Genomic DNA, 21935 nt, shown 5'->3' with positions numbered 1-21935 from the left:
GTGGAGGAGCCTCAGGACTTGCACCACCAGCTTCAAGAGCAGTTGCTACCCTCAACTGTCAGGCTCTTGAACAAAAGGGGGATACACAGCTCTCACTTGCCCAATCATTGAAATGTTCCCGCAACCGAAGATCTCATTTTACAAACTCCTTATTTTTTTATTTCATGTCCTCACTATTTATTGCTATTTATTTATATTTTCATTTGCACAGTTTGTTCTCTTCTGCACTCTGTTGATCTTTCACTGATCCTGTTATAGTTGCTATTCTATCGATTTGCTGAGTATGCCCACAGGAAAATGAATCTCAGGGTTGTGTATGCTGACATATATGTACTTTGATAATAAAAAATTACTTTAAACTTCTAACTTTGAAAATTTCACTGTAAATTGGTGCATGAAACAATAATAACACATTCCAAAACCAATACCAAAACAGGCACATAGAACTAGAAACATGAATTAGAGACGAAAAGAAAATGAATTAAACACAATTAGTACAAATTGGATTGCAGACAAAGCAGACACAGAAAAGGTGGTGGGAGCCCTTTACTATTTGATATTGCCCTGGAGCCCTTGGCAATCACTATTCATGATTCACCCAATATATTTGGTATTATTCGTGGGAATGGGACGCATAAAGTATATATGCAGATGAGCTGTTACTATATATCCCTAACCCAGAGAAATCCATTCCTGCAGTAATAACACTGCTTGCTCAGTTTAGTGGTTTTTCTGGTTACAAATTGAATCTTAATAAGAGTGTGCTTTTCCCATTAAATATGCAAGTCTCAATTTATAGACAATCACCATTTAGATTGGTTGCTAATTATTTTATTCATTTGGGTGTTAAAATTACGAAGCATAAGGATTAACATAAAGTTAATTTTTTACCCTTAATTGATCATGTTAAACAACTGTTTACTAAATGGTCCCCATTGTCCTTATCCTTGATTGGTCGAATTAATGCTATTAAGATGAATTATATAATATAGGCATCCGTTAGTCTCGTGAGACCATGGATTTGCGCCTTGGAAGTCTTTGAGGGTGCAGGCCTGGGCAAGGTTGTATGGAAGACCAGCAGTTGCCCATGCTGCAAGTCTCCCCTCTCCACGACACCAATGTTGTCCAAGGGAAGGGCACTGGGGCTGATACAGCTTGGCACCAGTGTCGTCACAGAGCAATGTGTGGTTAAGTGCCTTGCTCAAGGACACAACACGCTGCCTCAGCTGAGGCTTGAACTAGCGACATTCAGATCACTAGATGAACACCTTAACCACTTGGCCACGCACCAAGATAAGATGATTATTTTACCTAAATTTCTGTATCTATTTCAGACAGTATCAATTTTTATCCCTAAATCTTTTTTTTGATATTATTGATTCTGAAATTTTTTCATATATATGGCAGAATAGAAATCCTAGGTTAAGTAAGAAATATTTACAGAAATCAGAAAAGGAAGGTGGTTTGGCTTCGCCGAATCTTAGATTTTATTATTGGGCAATTAATATTCGATATTTAATGTTTCGGAAACAAGAGTTGGATGAAACTAAATGTCCACGATGGATGAGCCCTGAGCATGAGTCTGTACGGGGGTTTTCACTGGCTTCTATTTTATGGGCTGCGCTTCCCTTTGCGCTTATTAAATTGAATAAACAAATAATAAATCCAATATTTAAATATACAATATGAATATGGTTTCAATTTCGTAAATCCTTTGGATTGAATAAATCTATTCTGTCAAGTTCTATTATATCTAATTTTTTTCTTTCAACCATTTAGAATTGATCTAGCTTTTCTTTTATGGAAAACAAATCATGTTTTTGTGATTTATTCATGGATGACTGCTTTATGTCTTTTGAACAGTTGTCTAATAAATACAATTTGCCTAGATCACACTTTTTCCAGATATTTACAGATCAGAAACTTTCTGAATGTTATTTTACCTACTTTTCTGATATCACATCAAATTGAAGTTACAGAAAAAATTTTAAGTTTAAATCCATAGTAGATGAGTTTAATATTATTGATTTATGATTTAATTATGAAAATACGCTTAGGTACTTCTGATAAAAATTAAGAATGAGTGGGAAAGAGAACTTCAGATACCTTACCTACAGAGAAATGGGAGAAAATTCTTCAGCTAGTTAATACTTCTTCAATGTGTGCCAGACACGCTTTGATACAATTTAAGTTGGTTCACAGGGCTCATATGTCCAGGGATAAGTTAGCTCGTTTTTACTGCCATATAAATCCTGTTGGTGTTAGATGTAATTCTGAGGTAGCTTCCTTGACACATATGTTCTGGTCTCGTCCTCTTCTAGAAAAATATTGGAAAGATATTTTTCATATTATTTCAGTAGTTCTGCGTATTGATTTACAACCTCATCCTATTACTGCAATTTTTGGATTACCAGTGATAGACTCTAGTCATTTATCCTCGTCAGCTTGTCGTCTAATTGCATTTTTTATATTAATAGCTAGAAGATCCATTTTAATTAAATGGAAGGATTCCAATCCCCCCACTACATTTCAATGGTTTTCCCAAACGATAGCATGCCTTAACTTGGAAAAAATTAGGAGCGGTACGATGGATCCTTCGGTTAAACTTGAAGAAAGTTGGAGGCCATTTATTCAATATTTTCATATGATGTAAGTTGACCCTTTCCGAATCTTCTGTAATAATTTTTTGTTCATGTATACAGGAGCAGAGTTAACGACAAATAATAATTTTAACCGACGTAATATGACAGCCCAATCTTTGTTTTTTTTTAAGTTTAGTTTTTTTTAGTTTGGGGTTTTTTTTTCTCTTTATAAAATATCTTTTTCATGGTTAGTTACTTAGAAATTGGGAGGCTAAACTGCATTTGTCACTCGGAATCTGTGCTTGTACATGTTAACCGTTATTAATGTAATCCCAATCTCGGTATTATTATTATTGTTATGTTTATTAATTTTGAAACTTAGTAAAAAGATTGAAAAAGGAAGAAAAGGTGGTGGGTATATTGACTGAGCTCTGGAGAAGCTGGTAGAGACAGGCATAATTACAAAATCAAAAAGGCATTTGGACAGTTTCATTGAGTGGCAAATGGAATACAATGTAGGGAAGTGTATGGTCATGACTTTGGTAGAAGGAATAAAGTCTTAGACTATTTTCTAAACAGGAGAAAATTCAGAAGTCAGAACTGCAAAAGGAATTGGGAATCCTCATGCAGGATTCTGTAAAGGTTAACTTTCATTTCAAGAGGACTAGATTATAAAAGCAAGGATTTAATGCTGAGGCTTTATACGGCATTGGTCAGGCCGCATTTTAGGCCCCTTTGCTAAGAAAAGATGTGCTGACATTGGAGCAGGCTCAGAGGAGGTTCACGAGAAGAAAAGGTTAACATATGAGGAGCATTTGATGTACTCGCTGGAGTTGAGAAGACTGGGGGGGGGCGTGATCTCATTACAACTTATTGAAAGGTCTAGATAGAGTGGATGTCAAGAGAATGTTTCCTAAAGTGGGGGAGTCAAGGACTAGAAGGCACAGCTTCAGAATAGTGGGATGTTCCTTTACAATAGAGATGAGAAGGAATTGCTTTAGCCGTAGAGTGGTGAATCTGTGGAATTCATAGCCTCAGCCAGCTATGGAGGCCAATTCACTGGGTATATTTAAAGAGGAGGTTAATAGGTTCTTGATTAGTTAAGGTGACAAAGGTTAAGGCGAGAAAGCAGGAGAATGGAATTGAGAGGGATCGATGACACGACCGTGGTGGGTCTCACCTGTAAGAACGACGAGTCAGCATACAGAGAGGAGGTGCAGTGGCTAACGGACTGGTGCAGAGCCAACAACCTGTCTCTGAATGTGAACAAAACAAAAGAGATGGTTGTTGACTTCAGGAGGACACGGAGCGACCACTCTCCGCTGAACATCGATGACTCCTCCGTAGAGATTGTTAAGAGCACCAAATTTCTTGGTGTTCACCTGGCAGAAAATCTCACCTGGTCCCTCAACACCAGCTCCATAGCAAAGAAAGCCCAGCAGTGTCTCTACTTTCTGCAAAGGCTGAGAAAAGTCCATCTCCCACCCCCCATCCTCACCACATTCGACAGAGATTGTATTGAGAGCATCCTGAGCAGCTGCATCACTGCCTGGTTCAGAAATTGCACCATCTTGGATCACAAGACCCTGCAGCGGATAGTGAGGTCAGCTGAGAAGATCATTGGGGTCTCTCTTCACGCCATTAGAGACATTTACACCACACGCTGCATCCGCAAAGGAAACAGTATTGTGAAGGACCCCATGCACCCCTCATACAAACTCTTCTCCCTCCTGCCATCTGGCAAAAGGCACCGAAGCAGTCGGGCTCTCACGACCAGACTGTGCAACAGTTTCTTCCCCCAGACCATCAGACTCCTCAATACTCAGAGCCTAGACTGACATTTATATCATTTATTATTATATTGTAATTTGTCCTCTACTGTGCCTATTGTCTTGTTTATTATTTATTGTACTGCCCTGAACTGTTTTGTGCACTTTACGTAGTCCTCTGCAGGTCTGTAGTCTAGTGCAATTTTTATGTTGTTTTACGTAGTCTAGTGTAGTTTTGTGTTGCTTCATGTAGGACCATGGTCCTGGAAGATCGTTGTTTCGTTTTTACTGTGTACTGGACCAGCAGCTTATGGTCAAAAGTGACAATAAACTTGACTTGAACTTGTACTTGAATTTAAAATCAACCAGGATGGAATAGTGGAGTAGAATCAATGAACTGAATGGACTAATTCAGCTCCGATGTCTTATGTTCTTATTATAGGAACGGAGTAGAAGGCTATGAGGCGAATGATTTAACACAGATAGACAACTTGGTTGACATGGACAGATTGGGCTGAAGGCCTGTTGTTGTGATGCAGAACTTCATGACTCCACAATGTTCCGTCCCAGTTCCCCACGGTCCTCTCCAGAACGTCTTCATGATTCTACAATGTTCTGTGCCAGTTCGCCACAGTCATCCCCAGAACGTCTTCATCGCTCTACAATGTTCCGTCCCAGTTCCCCACGGTCCTCCCCAGAACGTCTTCATGATTCTACAATGTTCTGTGCCAGTTCCCCACGGTCCTCCCCAGAAGGTCTTCATGATTCTACAATGTTCTGTGCCAGTTCGCCACGGCCATCCCCAGAAAGTCTTCATGACTCCACAATGTTCCACCTCCGTTCCCCACGATCCTCCCCAGAACATCTTCATCACTCCACAATGTTCCGTCCCAGTTCCCCACGGTCCTCCCCAGAACGTCTTCATCACTCTACAATGTTCCGTCCCAGTTCCCCACAGTCCTCCCCAGAACGTCTTCATGACTCCACAATGTTCCATCCCAGTTCCCCACGGTCCTCCCCAGAACATCTTTATGATTCTACAATGTTCTGTGCCAGTTCGCCACAGTCATCCCCAGAACATCTTCATGTCTCCACAATGTTCCATCCCAGTTCCCCATGGTCCTCTCCAGAACGTCTTCATGACCCCATAATGTTCCATGCCATTTCCCCATGGTCCTTCCCAGAACATCTTCATGACTCTATAATGTTCCATCCCAGTTCCCCACGGTTCTCCCTAGAACGTCTTCATGATTCCACAATGTTCCGTCCCAGTTCCCCACGGTCCTTCCCAGAAAGTCTTCATCACTCTACAACATTCTGTGCCAGTTCCCTGCGGTCCTCCCCAGAACATCTTCATGACTCTACAATGTTCTATCCCAGTTCCCCACGGTCATCCCCAGAATTTGCGTCTACTTCCCCTTTAGGTTTCCCAAAAATCCAATCGCCACAACCTTCAGGGGTTAACAGTTCGGTAGATTCACCAGACTTTGTGAGAAAAGATTTCTTTGTACCTCAATTGCAAATGACCACATGCTCTAACTTCATAAACATTATTATTGTTCTTCTATTTTTATTTTTTTCTCAGCTCAAGCTGGTAAAACCTGGGATATGGCCATAGCCAAGCACTCTCATTTCTCAATTGCTAGCAACTTTCGGTCTATGCTGGTTGTGTTTAGTATTGTGACACCTGAAGGCACTTGAAAAGTTCCATCAACGCTGTCTTCGAAACATCTTAAATATCAGCTGGGAAGATAGAAGAACCAACATCAGTGTGCTAAATGAAGCAAAAACAACAAGCATTGAAGCCTATGTCATCAAGAACCAACTAAGGTGGAGCGGTCATGTTGTTCGGATGAAAGACGAACGTCTGCCAAAACAAATCTTCTACTCCCAGCTTAAAGAAGGCAAATCTAAAAGAGGCAGACAACAGAAGAAATTCAAAGATGCCTTAACAGCCAACATGAAGAAATGTAACATTGACATCAGCAATTGGGAAACCAACACCAAGGACAGGAAACTTTGGCAAGCCATCATCCGAGAAGGAACAGCAACTTTCGAAGCCAACAGATGTGCAGAATCAGAAGAAAAGAGAAGAAAATGGAAAGAGAGGCAGCAACAACCAAAGCCTGATCTGCCATCTGGAACTACCTGTCCTGAATGTGGAAGAACTTTCAAAGCCAAGATTGGACTCATAAGCCACTTGAGAGCCCTTAAGTAGATCAACAGAACGAGGACCATCATCCTCGACCTCGAGGGATAGCCACAAAGACGGAGTATTGTGGCTTTCTGAAGATTTATACAGATATTGCTGTGTAGGTCTAATTGTTTAATGCTATTTTGTAGTGACTTTGGGTTGACACCAGTTGTAGATATTATTATTGGGACAATGTATACCCTGTTCACATTCCATAGTCTTTCAATTCCTTCTTTTAATTCAGTTTATTTCTGGTGTTCTCCACATTGATTTCTGTACGTTATATTATTAGTTTTTGTATTTGCACAGTTTGTTGTCTTTTGCACACTGGTTGTTTGTCTCTCCTGTTGTTTGCAGTTTCTCTTTGATTCTATTAAATTTGTATTTACTGTGAATGCCTGCAAGAAAATGAAAATGGTGATGTGTATGTACTTTAATAATAGATTTACTCTGAAATTTGAACCACATCCCTCTCTCTGAGCTTCTCCCAGGTGAATTGATTATGGGGAGCAAGGACATGGCAGACCAATTGAATAATTACTTTGGTTCTGTCTTCACTAAGGAGGACATAAATAATCTTCCAGAAATAGTAGGGGACAGAGGGTCCAGTGAGATGGAGAAACTGAGCGAAATACTTGTCAGTAGGGAAGTGGTGTTAGGTAAATTGAAGGGATTGAACGCAGATAAATCCCCAGGGCCAGATGGTTTGCATCCCAGGGTGCTTAAGGAAGTAGCCCAAGAAATAGTGGATGCATTAGTGATAATTTTTCAAAACTCGTTAGATTCTGGACTAGTTCCTGAGGAGTGGAGGGTGGCTAATGTAACCCCACTTTTTAAAAAAGGAGGGAGAGAGAAACCGGTTAGCCTAACGTCGGTGGTGGGGAAACTGCTGGAGTCAGTTATCAAAGATGTGATAACAGCACATTTGGAAAGCGGTGAAATCATCAGACAAAGTCAGCATGGACTTGTGAAAGGAAAATCATGTCTGACGAATCTCATAGAATTTTTTGAGGATGTAACCAGTAGAGTGGATAGGGGAGAACCAGTGGATGTGGTATATTTGGATTTTCAAAAGGCTTTTGACAAGGTCCCACACAGGAGATTAGTGTGCAAACTTAAAGCACACAGTATTGGGGGTAAGGTATTGATGTGGATAGAGAATTGGTTAGCAGACAGGAAGCAAAGAGTGGGAATAAACGGGACCTTTTCAGAATGGCAGGCGGTGACTAGTGGGGTACTGCAAGGCTCAGTGCTGGGACCCCAGTTGTTTACAATATATATTAATGACTTGGATGAGGGAATTAAATGCAGCATCTCCAAGTTTGCGGATGACACGAAGCTGGGTGGCAGTGTTAGCTGTGAGGAGGATGCTAAGAGGATGCAGGGTGACTTGGATAGGTTGGGTGGGTGGGCAAATTCATGGCAGATGCAATTTAATGTGGATAAATGTGAAGTTATCCACTTTGGTGGCAAAAATAGGAAAACAGATTATTATCTGAGTGGTGGCCGATTAGGAAAAGGGGAGGTGCAACGAGACCTGGGTGTCATTATACACCAGTCATTGAAAGTGGGCATGCAGGTACAGCAGGCGGTGAAAAAGGCGAATGGTATGCTGGCATTTATAGCAAGAGGATTCGAGTACAGGAGCAGGGAGGTACTACTGCAGTTGTACAAGGCCTTGGTGAGACCACACCTGGAGTATTGTGTGCAGTTTTGGTCCCCTAATCTGAGGAAAGACATCCTTGCCATAGAGGGAGTACAAAGAAGGTTCACCAGATTGATTCCTGGGATGGCAGGACTTTCATATGAAGAAAGACTGGATGAACTGGGCTTGTACTCGTTGGAATTTAGAAGATTGAGGGGGTATCTGATTGAAACGTATAAAATCCTAAAGGGATTGGACAGGCTAGATGCAGGAAGATTGTTCCCGATGTTGGGGAAGTCTAGAACAAGGGGTCACAGTTTGAGGATAAAGGGGAAGCCTTTTAGGACTGAGATTAGGAAAAACTTCTTCACACAGAGATTGGTGAATCTGTGGAATTCTCTGCCACAGGAAACAGTTGAGGCCAGTTCATTGGCTATATTTAAGAGGGAGTTAAATATGGCCCTTGTGGCTATGGGGATCAGGGGGTATGGAGGGAAGGCTGGGGTGGGGTTCTGAGTTGGATGATCAGCCATGATCATAATAAATGGCGGTGCAGGCTCGAAGGGCCGAATGGCCTACTCCTGCACCTATTTTCTATGTTTCTATGTTTCTATGAGTACAATCTTCTCGGCATCTACCTAACTATGCCCCTTAAAATATAGTTCAAGTTCAGATGACCATTCTACCATACACAAACACAGCGAAGTGAAACAGCATTACTCCAGGGCCAAGGTACAAAACACAATAGACAACACACAGTAGCAGATAAAGATACAGTCACACAAGGAATATAATACAGCCCAAGTCCCTGAATGACATGACCAGTAAGTTGAAGGTGTGTGGGTCTAATCAGCAGGAACAAGCAGTTCTCAACAGTATAGAAAGGTGAAGCACAGGAACAAACCCTTCAACCACTGAACAAAATGACAAAATAAACAAAATCCCTTCTGTCTATATATGATTTATGTTTATTCTGGCCATCGTTTATCTGATGCGACGTGCCTGCGATGCAAGTAAGTTTTTCATTGCACCCATGCATACATGGACTTGTGCATGGGACAATAAATTTAGCCTTCACCATGACTGTACATGAATCATATCTCTCCACTCACGTTCAACTTCAGGTTTATTGCAATCTGACTGTATGTATATATAACAAAATGAAACAACATTCCTCCAGATCACAGTGCACCCACAACACATAATGTACATCACACACAGTATATAGAACCAAATATAACCACTAATAAGTAAACTTATATCATTCAAAATGGATGTAGTGCACAGCACAGGTAAACAGTGAACAGATCACGGTGCGTGTGATGAGATCTCAGTGGTGACAGGGTATTCATTAGTCTCACAGCCTGAGGGAAGAAGCTGTTACCCAGTCTGGCAGTCCTAGTCCTGATGCTCCTGTACCTCCTTCCTGAGAATAGTGGGTCAAAGAGATTGGTGGTAGGGATCCTCAACAATGCTTTGGGCCCTCATCTGCAGCCCTCCCAGTAAATGTCTTATGTAGGGGAGAAGGAGACCCTGGTGATCGTCTTGGCAGACCCTGGTGAAACAGCCTCTTAATTGCCCCTATCACATCTGCTACCACTTCCACGTCACTGTTTCAGTGAATCAGCATTCTCTGTGTAAAAAGAAAACTTTCCCCAAACTCACCTTCTCCTCACTTTTTAGTAAATCACAGGGCGTCTGACTGCAAGACCCTCCAAAGGGCAGCTGAGAGGATCGTTGGGGTCTCTCTTCCACCCAACAGAGATATTTATCAAGACCCTTAGTATTGTCAATGATGCATCCCATCCGTCCACTAATCTCTTTGACCCCCTACCATCAGGCAGGACGTACTGTAACATTAGGACAAGAACTGTCAGGATAGGAAACAGCTCCAGGCTGTAAGACGACTGAGCTCCCTGCCACCACCCAGGTCTCATCACACATGAAGGGCCTGTAGCATTATACTACTTAATTTTTAACGTGTCATAAATGCACCTTATTATTTGTTAATTTATTTGTGGTAAATATCACTTTATGTGTGTGTATGAGTTATATGTACCTTGGTCTGGAGGGACGTTGTTTCATTTGGTAGTGTACGTGTGCACAGTTGAATGACAGTAAACTTGAACTCAAACTAGTACTTGACACTTCTACTCTGAGAACAAGATTCTGTCTAATCTTTCTGTGCTTCTCATAATGTTTCGAGTTTCTGTCACAAACTTCTGGATATTTATCTCATCGTGATCTCAAATGTTTCAGTAAAATCATCCGCCATGCTTCTAAACTCGAAAAATAAAGATCAATAAGCCGGGCACCAAGGACTCAGAAAAGAGAAGCAGAATAAACGGTGTAAAGACAGTAAGGTAGAAGGGCTGAAATGTATGTACTTCAATGCAAGAAGCATCAGGAACAAAGGTGATGAACTGAGAGCTTGGATACATACATGGAATTATGATGTAGTGGCCAGTACAGAGACTTGGCTGGCACCAGGGCAGGAATGGATTCTCAATATTCCTGGATTTCAGTGCTTTAAAAGGGATAGAGAGGGCGGAAAAAGGGGAGGAGGGGAGGCATTACTGGTGAGGGATACTATTACAGCTACAGAAAGGGTGGGTAATGTAGCAGGATCCTCTTTTGAGTCAGTATGGGTGGAAGTCAGGAACAGGAAGGGAGCAGTTACTCTATTGGGGGTATTCTATAGGCCCTCCGGTAGCAGCAGAGATACAGAGGAGCAGATTGGGAGGCAGATTTTGGAAAGGTGCAAAAATAACAGGGTTATTATCATGGGTGACTTTAACTTCCCCAATATTGATTGGCACCTGATTAGTTCCAATGATTTAGATGGGGCAGAGTTTGTTAAGTGTGTCCAGGATGGATTCCTGTCACAGTATGTGGACAGGCCGACCAGGGGAATGCCATACTAGATCTAGTACTAGGTAATGAACCGGGTCAGGTCACAGATCTCTCAGTGGGTGAGCATCTGGGGGACAGTGACCACCGCTCCCTGGCCTTTATAATTATCATGGAAAAGGATAGAATCAGAGAGGACAGGAAAATTTTTAACTGGGGAAGGGAAAATTATGAGGCTATAAGGCTAGAACTTGCGGGTGTGAATTGGGATGATGTTTTTGCAGGGAAATGTACTATGGATATGTGATCGATGTTTAGGGATCTCTTGCAGGATGTTAGGGATAAATTTGTCCCGGTGAGGAAGATAAAGAATGGTAGGGTGAAGGAACCATGGGTGACAAGTGAAGTGGAGAATCTAGTCAGGTGGAAGAAGGCTGCATACATGAGGTTTAGGAAGCAAGGATCAGATGGGTCTATTGAGGAATATAGGGTAGCAAGAAAGGAGCTTAAGAAGGGGCTGAGGAGAGCAAGAAGGGGGCATGAGAAGGCCTTGGCAAGTAGGGTAAAGGAAAACCCCAAAGGCATTCTACAATTATGTGAAGAAAAAAAGGATGACAGGAGTGAAGGTAGGACCAATTAGAGATAAAGGTGGGAAGATGTGCCTGGAGGCTGTGGAAGTGAGCGAGGTCCTCAATGAATACTTCTCTTCGGTATTCACCAATGAGAGGGAACTTGATGACAGTGAGGGCAATATGAGTGAGGTTGATGTTCTGGAGCATGTTGATATTAAGGGAGAGGAGGTTTTGGAGTTGTTAAAATACATTAGGACGGATAAGTCCCCGGGGCCTGACGGAATATTCCCCAGGCTGCTCCACGAGGTGAGGGAAGAGATTGCTGAGCCTCTGGCTAGGATCTTTCTGTCCTCGTTGTCCACAGGAATGGTACTGGAAGATTGGAGGGAAGCAAATGTTGTCCCCTTGTTCAAAAAAGGTAGTAGGGATAGTCCGGGTAATTATAGACCAGTGAGCCTTACGTCTGTGGTGAGAAAGCTGTTGGAAAGGATTCTTAGAGATAGGATCTATAGGCATTTAGAGAATCATGGTCTGATCAGGGACAGTCAGCATGGCTTTGTGAAGGGCAGATCATGTCTAACAAGCCTGATAGAGTTCTTTGAGACCAGGCATATTGATGAGGGTAGTGTAGTGGATGTGATCTACATGCATTTCAGTAAGGCATTTGACAATGTTCCACACAGTAGGCTTATTCAGAAAGTCAGAAGTCATGGGATCCAGGGAAGTTTGGCCAGGTGGATTCAGAATTGGCTTGCCTGCAGAAGGCAGAAGGTTGTGGTGGAGGGAGTACATTCGGATTGGAGGGTTGTGACTAGTGGTGTCCCACAAGGATCAGCTCTGGAACCTCTACTTTTCGTGACCTGGATGTGGGGGTAGAAGGGTGGGTTGGTAAATTTGCAGATGACACAAAGGTTGGTGGTGTTGTGGATAGTGTAGAGGATTGTCAAAGATTGCAGCGAGACATTGATAGGATGCAGAAGTGGGCTGAGAAGTGACAGATGGAGTTCAACCTGGAGAAGTGTGAGGTGGTACACTTTGGAAGGACAAACTCCAAGGCAGAGTACAAAGTAAATGGCAGGATACTTGGTAGTGTGGAGGATCAGAGGGATCTGGGGGTACATGTCCACAGATCCCTGAAAGTTGCCTCACAGGTGGATAGGGTAGTTAAGAAAGCTTATGTGGTGTTAGCTTTCATAAGTCGAGGGACAGAGTTTAAGAGTTGCGGGGTAATGATGCAGCTCTATAGAATTCTGGTTAGACCACAGTTGGAGTACTGTGTCCAGTTCTGGTCACCTCACTATAGGAAGGATGCGGAAGCATTGGAAAGGGTACAGAGGAGATTTACCAGGATGCTGCCTGGTTTAGAGAGTATGGATTATGAACAGAGATTAAGGGAGCTAGGGCTTTACTCTTTGGAGAGAAGGAGGATGAGAGGAGACATGATAGAGGTGTACAAGATAATAAGAGGAATAGATAGAGTGGATAGCCAGCGCCTCTTCCCCAGGGCACCACTGCTCATTACAAGAGGACATGGCTTTAAGGTAAGGGGTGGGAAGTTCAAGGGGGATGTTTTTTACTCAGGGGGTGGTTGGTGCGTGGAATGCACTGCCTGAGTCAGTGGTGGAGGCAGATACACTAGTGAAGTTTAAGAGACTACTAGACAGGTATATGGAGGAATTTAAGGTGGGGGCTTATATGGGAGGCAGGGTTTGAGGGTCAGCACAACAATGTGGGCCGAAGGGCCTGTACTGTGCTGTACTGTTCTATGTTCAACACTGGCAGGGATCACGATCAGAATCAGGTTTATTATCTCTGACATATATCATGAAATTTGTTGTTTTGTGGCAGTGTAATACATAAAATTTTCTACAAATTACAATAATATATAATAAATACGTAGTGCAAAATGAGAACATATTTACTACATATTACATTAAAAGTTATAAAAAATGTCATTATTTTTCTCTCTGACATTTTTTCTCTCCTTCTCTCTCTTCTTCTTCTTCCTCCACCTCCCCTCCTCCTCCATCTCAACATCTCCCTCTCTTGCTTTGTCTCAGTCACTCTCCTGCTCTCTCTCCCTCTTCTACTTCTGCCTCCCCTTCCCTCTCTCTCTCTCATTATCTCCCTTCTCTCTCTCTTCCCTCCCCCTCCTCCCACCCTCTCTCACCTCCTCTCTCCCTCTGTCTCACTCTCTTCCCCTCACCTCCCCTTTACTTTTCTCCCCTCTTCCTCCCCCTCTCCTCATCCAACCTCCCCCCTCTCCCTCTCCTCCTCCACCTTCCACCTCACCGTCCCCTCCATTGTTAATGGACTTTCACTTTTTCACGCTCTTTATTTGCACTTTACCCTGAGCTGTCCCAGAGAAGGTTCAGAGAGAAAGGAACTGACCAGAGAAACAGTGCGGTGATTTCAATGGCAACCAGACATCGAGGCTTTGAATCAAGGACACTGTGTGTGTCGGCATTTCAGTGAGATCGTCTCAACGTCTCCTGGATAATTAACTCTGTTGTCTAAGCTGCCTCAGGTAAAGAAGCTGCTGAATTATCGAGAAGCCAATTTTTTGCTCAAAGATTTAAAATTCCTGAAATATTCATCTTCAACCACTCATTGTAAGTCTAAAATCTTTACTCTCTGGTGTTTGAAGCTGGAAGGAAATCACAGAAACAACCTGAAGCTGTTTTCCCGTCGACTGCCCATCCAATGTTTTCTTTTCTATTGTGTTTAAATTCTTAACAATATCTTCAAGTCAAAGTCAAAGTAAATTTATCATCAAAGTACACACATGTCACCATATACAAACCTGAGATTCATTTTCCTGAAGGCATTAACAGGAAAATAAAGAAATACAGTAGCATTCGGTTCATGGGTTAATTGGTCATTGTAATCTGCCCTGTGACTGGGCTGGTGTGGAACAGGTGGGCTGCTGGGTGGTGTCGACCCATTCTCTCTGTATCTCAGAATCAGAATCAGGTTTATTATCACCGGCATGTGACGTGAAATTTGTTAACTTAGCAGCAGCAGTTCAATGCAATACATAGCATGCAGAGAGAGAGAGAAAATAATAATAAATAAAATAAAACATAATAAACAAGTAAATCAATTACATATATTGAATAGATTTTTAAAAATGTGCAAAAACAGAAACACTGTATATTAAAAAAGTGAGGTAGTGTCCAAAGCTTCAAAGTCCATTTAGGAATCGGATGGCAGAGGGGAAGAAGCTGTTCCTGAATCGCTGAGTGTGTGCCTTCAGGCTTCTGTACCCCCTCCCTGATGGTAACAATGAGGAAAGGGCATGCCCTGGGTGCTGGAAGGCCTAAATACAATAAATTTTATGAAAGACTATGCATAAACAAAGACTGACAAACCACCAACGTTCAAAAGAAGAGAAATTGTGCATTAAAAACAGACAGTACAGAGAATGCAAGTTGTAGAGACTTTGAAAGCAAGTCTGTCTGTTGTGGAATCAGTTCAGATCCACAGAATTGGCTGATTAGATACTTGCATTCACACTCCGGTGTATGGAGTCACCTAATAAAGAGGCCAGCGTGTATATATCTTCCCACTAGTAAAAATGCTGTTCCCTTTTCTCAGTTCCTCCATCTCCACCGCATCTGTCCGTCTTGTAACCCGAGCCTTCCAGTGCTGGCAAAGTCTTTGCGAATCTCCTCGGCATCCTCTCTAGCATCATCACATCCGGAACCCAGGAGGAGACGCATTTATCCTGGAATCTGGGACAGACTGTCTTAAAGGGTAACAACCCCTTCAGTCCCAGTATCAACCTCACGAGGATGAGGGAAGTGGAGGGGGGTACCTGAGAGGCAAGCTCTTTACACAGAGAGTGGTGGGTGCATGGAACATGCTGCCGGGGGGGAGTGGTAGAGGCAGATACATTAGGGACATTTCAGACTCTGTCACAAGATGGCAGCACATACAGTCACGGTGGCCACTCCAGCTCCAAGCAACAGTGAGACTTCTTCTGCTGTTCACTTTCCGACAACCAAAGAATATTGCTGATCAGAAAGCTGCTTCGAGTGCTGTGTGATAGGGGTTTTGTGGGTGCTGTCGCAGCTGGCTAGGTAACTTCCCTCGCACAGAATAGTGGTGAACCCAATTACAGAGAAAAGTCACACAAAATTAGAGGGAAAAAAATCCAACGAGGCTTTATTGGATTCCTTAGCATGCAAGGTACAGAGGGTCCAAACACTCAGGTAAAATCAAAATCCAAAAAACATTAACTAGAGTTTCAGAAACTTGAGATTCCTACCAACAAAGGCAAAGCTTCACTTACAAAAGATGATGCCAAGACTGAGCAAAGGAACTTATATAGGTCTACAAGCAAGGCACAGGTAATAACAATGAATTAATAACACAAAATACTCTGCAGATGCTGGGGTCAAAAAAACACTCACAACACACTGGAGGAACTCAGCAGGTCGGGCAGCATCTGTGGAAAAGATCGGTCAACGTTTTGGGCCGGAACTGACGAAGGGTTCCGGCCCGAAACATTGACTGATCATTTCCACGGATGCTGCCCGACCTGCTGAGTTCCTCCAGCGTGTTGTGAGTGTTACAATGAATGAATAATTAGTCTAATAGGCGGGGTTGGCCTTGTCATCTCTGCTTCCCTCTGGTGGCCGGTTGGAGGTATGACAGGTGCCCCACAGTCTGGAGGAGCCGTTTTTGGTTGTATATATTTTATTTTATTGACGTACAGTGTGGAACAGGCCCTTCCGGCTCTTCGAGCCACGCCACAAGTCATCCCCCTGATTTTAATCCTAGCCTAATCACGGGATAATTTACAATGACCAATTAACCTGCTAAATGGTACGTCTTTGGACTGTGGGAGGAAACCAGAGCACCCGGAGGAAACCCAAGGGGAGAATATGTACAAACTCCTTACAGGCAGCAGCGGGAATTGAACCTGGGTCCCTGGCACTGTAAAATGTTGTGCTAACCACGACACTACTGTGCCGTACGGTCCGTTGACAATAAACTTGAATTTGAACTTGGATGGTCGAAAAACAGCGAGTGGAGATCACCCCAGCTTTCTGGTTGGCCAGGATCCAGTGGAGTCTAGCGGCCAGCTTGATAGCCAAACAATCAAAATGAGTCGGGCCAATATGAACGCGAGCACTCGGCAGAAACGTCACTCAGTTGTGCACTGATGATGTCACCTCGACTGGTGACAAAATGTTTGTGTCCTAACCTCCAGGTTCAGTGAACAACCCTACAACTTATTGTCTGCCCCCACTGTACTTTCTCTGTAACTGTGACACTTTATTCTGTGTTCTGTTATTGTTTTCCCTTGTTCTACCTCAACACGCTGTTTAATGATCTGATCTGTATGAATGCTCTATATTCTATATTTAAATCTTTTTCCACCCTCTCCAGATCCTAAAAAGAAGCATTTTTTTAATATAAATGGGAACAAATCTATTCTGACGTCAGGAGGAAGAGCCACTGCACAGGACCAGAAGAAGCTGCAGAGAGTTGTAAACCCAGCCAGCTCCATCATGGACACTGGACTCTCCAGCATCCAGGACATGAACTTTGAGGCGATGCCTCAAAAAGGCAGCATCTGGCATTGAGGACCCCCATCACACAGGACATGCCCTTTCCTCAGCAGGGGGGAGGTACAGGAGCCTGAACACACACACTCAACAGTTTCTTCCCCTCCACCATCAGATTTCCGAAAGGACAATGAACCCATGGATATCACCTCAGTATTTTTACACTATTTACTTATTTAATTTTTTTTACTTCTGGCTGTAATTTATATTTTTTATCATTATGTACTGCTGCCGCAAAGCAACAAATTTCACGACTTATGCCAGTGATATTAAACCTGATTCTGATTCTGATTTTGAGAGGAGAGCCCATGAATAATGTTTTGAAAACCACATACCTACTGGAAAGCTTTTTATATCACCCATGCCTCATCTCCCTACAATTTAAAGCTTATAGTCGAAGCTTAGAAGGATTTAATCTCCGATGCTTTAATTAATCCTTCAGTGCTCTGACTTTTAAGTCTGATTCTGACCTCAATACAAATCTTAGTCATCTTTCTTTATATTGTGCTTGAATCACAAAGAACTTTTGCAATTAATTTGGAACGGATGGCAACAAATCTTTCCCACTGCCAGAAGATTAGTTCAGAGTTAATAACCCATCTTTATAAAGCTTTCATTAATGCAAGGTATGTCTCCAAAAACCTTAAAGCGAGCACTTATCTCATGAATCAAAGGGGCAATGTTTTCTCCCTGACGGTGGTTTGCATATTGAACGAGCTGGCAGACAAATTGGTTGAGGCAGGTACATTAACGATATTTAAAAGGTACTTGTATGGCGTCAGAATCAGAATCAGCTTTGCTATCACTGACAGATGTCGATTTGTGACAGCAGTACGGTCACCATCACTATGCGCCGTGTCGTATGAAGTGCGCGATTATATTCTCCCGACCATGGCTGTTCTTAACAAGTTTTTTCTACAGAAGTGGTTTGCCATTGCCTTCTTCTGGGCAGTGTCTTTACAAGACGGGTGACCCCAGCCATTATCAATAATCTTCAGAGATTGTCTACCTGGGATCAGTGGTCGCATAAGCAGGACTTGTGATGCGCACCAGCTGCTCGTACGACCATCCACCACCTGCTCCCACGGCTTCATGTGACCCTGGTCAGGGGCTAACCAGGTGCTACACCTTGTCCAAGGGTGACCTGCAGGCTAGCGGAGGGAAGGAGCACCTTACACCTCCTGGGGTAGAGACATATCTCCACACTGCCGCCCAAATAAAATACAATAAAAAATGTGTATATATATAAATAAATAGTGCAAAAAGAGAAAAAAAAAAGTAGTGAGGTCATGTTCATGGGTTTGTTGTCTGTTCAGAAATCCGATGGCCAAGGTGTTGAAGCTGTTTCTGGAACAGTGTGAGTCTTCAGGCTCCTGTGCCTCCTCCTTGATGGTAGCAATGAGAAGAGGACATGTCCTGGGTGGTGAGGGTCCTTGCAGATTGACGCCACCTTCTTGAGGCATCGCCTTTTGGAGATGTCCTGGATGCTGGGGAGGCTGGTGCCCATGATGGAGCTGGCTGAGTTTGCAACTCTCTGCAGCTTTTTCTGATCCTGTGTGGTGGCCCCTCCACACCAGATGACGATGATGCAACCAGTTAGAATGTTCTCCACAGTACATTTGCTAGAGGTATATGGATAGGAAAGGTTTGGAAGGTTATGGGCCAAATGCAGGCAAATGGGACCGGGTGAAATAGGCATCTTAGCTTGCATGAGGCATTTGGGCAGAAGGGCCTGATCTGCTCTGCTTGGTTCTATAACTGTTCCCCTAAGTGGGGACATGCAGCTGAAACATGGCCCAGCTTGGCTACAAGGGCATTGCTCTGTCCTCACGTAGTCTGTGTCTTCCCTTTGGACTTGCAGGCAATTCGACTTGGCAGAACTGAGACCAGGCAAGGCCAGGCAGTGGGCCCGTTGCTAAGAACATGGAAGACCCGAAGTTCGATCGATTTAAGCTCTGGGCGGAATCGGAAAGGTCGTGCACAGACTGAATCGAGTTCCCAGAGCGTTACTGAACCTGATGTTTGGACGATGATGATTTAAGCACCAGGCCTAATTGGAAAGGTCAGGCACAGGCTGAATTGAGGCAGTGGGGTCCAGGCCCCACAGTATATGAGAGCGACTGAACCCAACGTTTGGACGATAATGATTTAGGTGCCAAGTCGAACTGCAAAGGTCGGGCACAGGTTGAATCGAGGCAGTGGGATCCAGGCCCCAGAGTATATCAGAGCGACTGGGCCCAACGTTTGGACGATGATCTTGGCGCGGGTCAGATTGAAAAGGTCAGGGTGTCAAGGCCTGAGGCGAGGGAGAGGCCAATTCAGCTCGCTGTTCTACACTGCTCTGAACTCGGGGTTTGTGGACGGACTCTCTTTGTGGACCAGTTCTGAATGCTATTCGCTTGTGTTTATTGTTTGCACGATTTGTTTTTTTTCTCTCTGCACACTGGGCGTACGATGGTCTTCTTTTAAATGGGTTCTTTTGGGTTTCTTTGTTTCGTGGCTGCCTGTTAGGAGACAAATCTCAAGTTCTCTAATGTATACGTACTGTGATAATAAATGTTCTTTGAAAACTGGGAAGAAAGGCAGAGGAGGCTGCTCAGCAGGTTGGAGAAGCAAGGATTCAAGATCTCAAGGCGACCAGACCAAGGTTCAGGGATCATTCAGAGCCTCTGTGAAAAACCTCTTTAATTATGAGATGTTGAATTACAACAATGCAGGCTGCTTAATTTCTCTGGCAAGATCCCCAGTCCCATCAGAAGCACTCTGTGGTTAGCTCAGTAGCCATTAAAGTGGATGAGCAGCTTTCTAACTGCTGCATTGTTTGTGCACGGTCAGCAACTTCGACCTCAAAGCGCAGTAATGTAGAGGAACTCTCTAAACCGTAGGAGCAGTGGTCGAACAGACTATCTACAGAGGCCACAGTGGGAGAGGGGGCAGACAGAGACAAGGTCTCTATTTCCTCACCTGGCTGAAGAAATTTGGTGTGTCCTTGATGACCCTCACTCGTTTTTACTGATGGACCAGAGAAAGCGTTCAGGACGCAGGGGCCCGATGAAGGGTCTCGGCCCGAAACATCGGCTCTTTATCCCTCTCCATAGATGCTGCCTGGCCTGCTGAGTTCCAGCAGCGTTTTGTGTGCGTTGCTCTGGATTTCCAACATCTGCAGAAGCTCTTGTCTTTCTGATTTGCAGAGTAGTGAAGTGTTGTTCATGGGGTCATGAATAAATTTCATGACATACGTCAGTGACAATAAGCCTGGTTCTGATTCACCCCCTTGGTGCCCCAGGAGAGTGACAGCCCAGGCAAAAGAGCAGGACTTGAAACATAAGGGCAGAATCAGGCCATCCGGCCCATCGAGTCCATCGAGTCTGCCCTGCCATTCCATCATGGCTGATTTATTATCCCTCTCCTGCCTTCTCCGCGTTACCTTTGACACCCTGAATCATCAAGAGAGGCTGGCTAAACTTGAGTTATTTTCTCGGGACTGCCGGAGGCTGAGGGGAGACCTGATAGAGGTTTACAAGATTATGAGAGGCATAGATAGAGTGGACAGAGAGTACCTGTTTCCCAGGGTTGATCTGTCTCACACCAGAGGGCATGCATTGAAGGTGTGAGGGGGTAAGGTTTTTTACACAGAGTGATGGGTGCCTGGTATGGTGGTGGAGGCAGATAAATTAGAGAATTTTAGGATACGTTTAGATAGGCGCATGGATATGAGGAAGATGGAGGGATATGGACCTTGTGTAGGTAGGAGGGATTAGTGTTTGGGTGCTTTGATTTGCTTTGTAGCTGGTTCAGCACAACATTGTGGGCCGAGTGGCCTGTTCTCATGCTGTTCCACAGAACTTATCAGCCTTCCCTTTAAATACATTCAATGACTTGGCTTGCACAGCCGTCTGTGGCAATGAATTCCACAGATTCACTCACTCTCTGGCTAAAGAAATTCTTCCTCATCTCTGTTTTAAAGGGATGTCTTTCTATTCTGAGGCTGTGTCCTCTGGCTCTAGACTCTCCCTCCATAGGAAACAGCCTCTCCACATCCACTCTATCTAGGGCTTTCAATATTCAATAGGTTTCAATGAGATCTAATGACTCTTATATAAGACCATAAATACAGCCCTGTGGAAAAGTGTTAGGCACATATACATAGCTAGGGTGCCTAAGACTTTTGCACAGTACTGCACTTGTCAAGGTGGAGCAGAAAGCTAGTTTGTAAATCTGGCAGCAGCAAAGGATGTTGGGGATGGCGAGGGTGGGCCGCAGCGGGATGGGTGTGAGACAGGTGGCAGAGAAGGAGTGCCAGGGGTGGGGTGGGTGTGGGTGCAGACACACCCAGTCCTGAAACACTGTTAAGGTTATTTTAATTGAAACAATTTGATTATTCATTATCACACAATGTCTCCCTGGTGCTTCCCACTTCCTCCCCTCTCCCTTCCCCTTTTCCCAACCATGATTCCCCTCTCCCTGCCCCCTTCTCACTCTCAGTCCACAAAAGAGACCCATATCAGAATCAGGTTTATCATCACTCACATATGTCATGAAATTTGTTTTTTTTGTGGCAGCAGTACAGTGCAATACATAAAATTACTACAGTACTGTGCAGAAGTCTGAGACACCCTAGCTATATACTGTATATGTGCCTACGATTTTGCAGAGTTCTGCAGGTGCAGAATTAGATTCACCATCCTCTGGCTAAAGAACACTCAACCTTCAGCCCCAGGATCAGGAGACCCACCTACTGGGCTAC

The sequence above is a fragment of the Mobula birostris genome, chromosome 7, assembly GCF_030028105.1.
Source record: "Mobula birostris isolate sMobBir1 chromosome 7, sMobBir1.hap1, whole genome shotgun sequence".
In the NCBI taxonomy this organism is placed as follows: Eukaryota; Metazoa; Chordata; class Chondrichthyes; order Myliobatiformes; family Myliobatidae; genus Mobula; species Mobula birostris.
Note: the sequence above shows the minus strand (reverse complement) of the source record.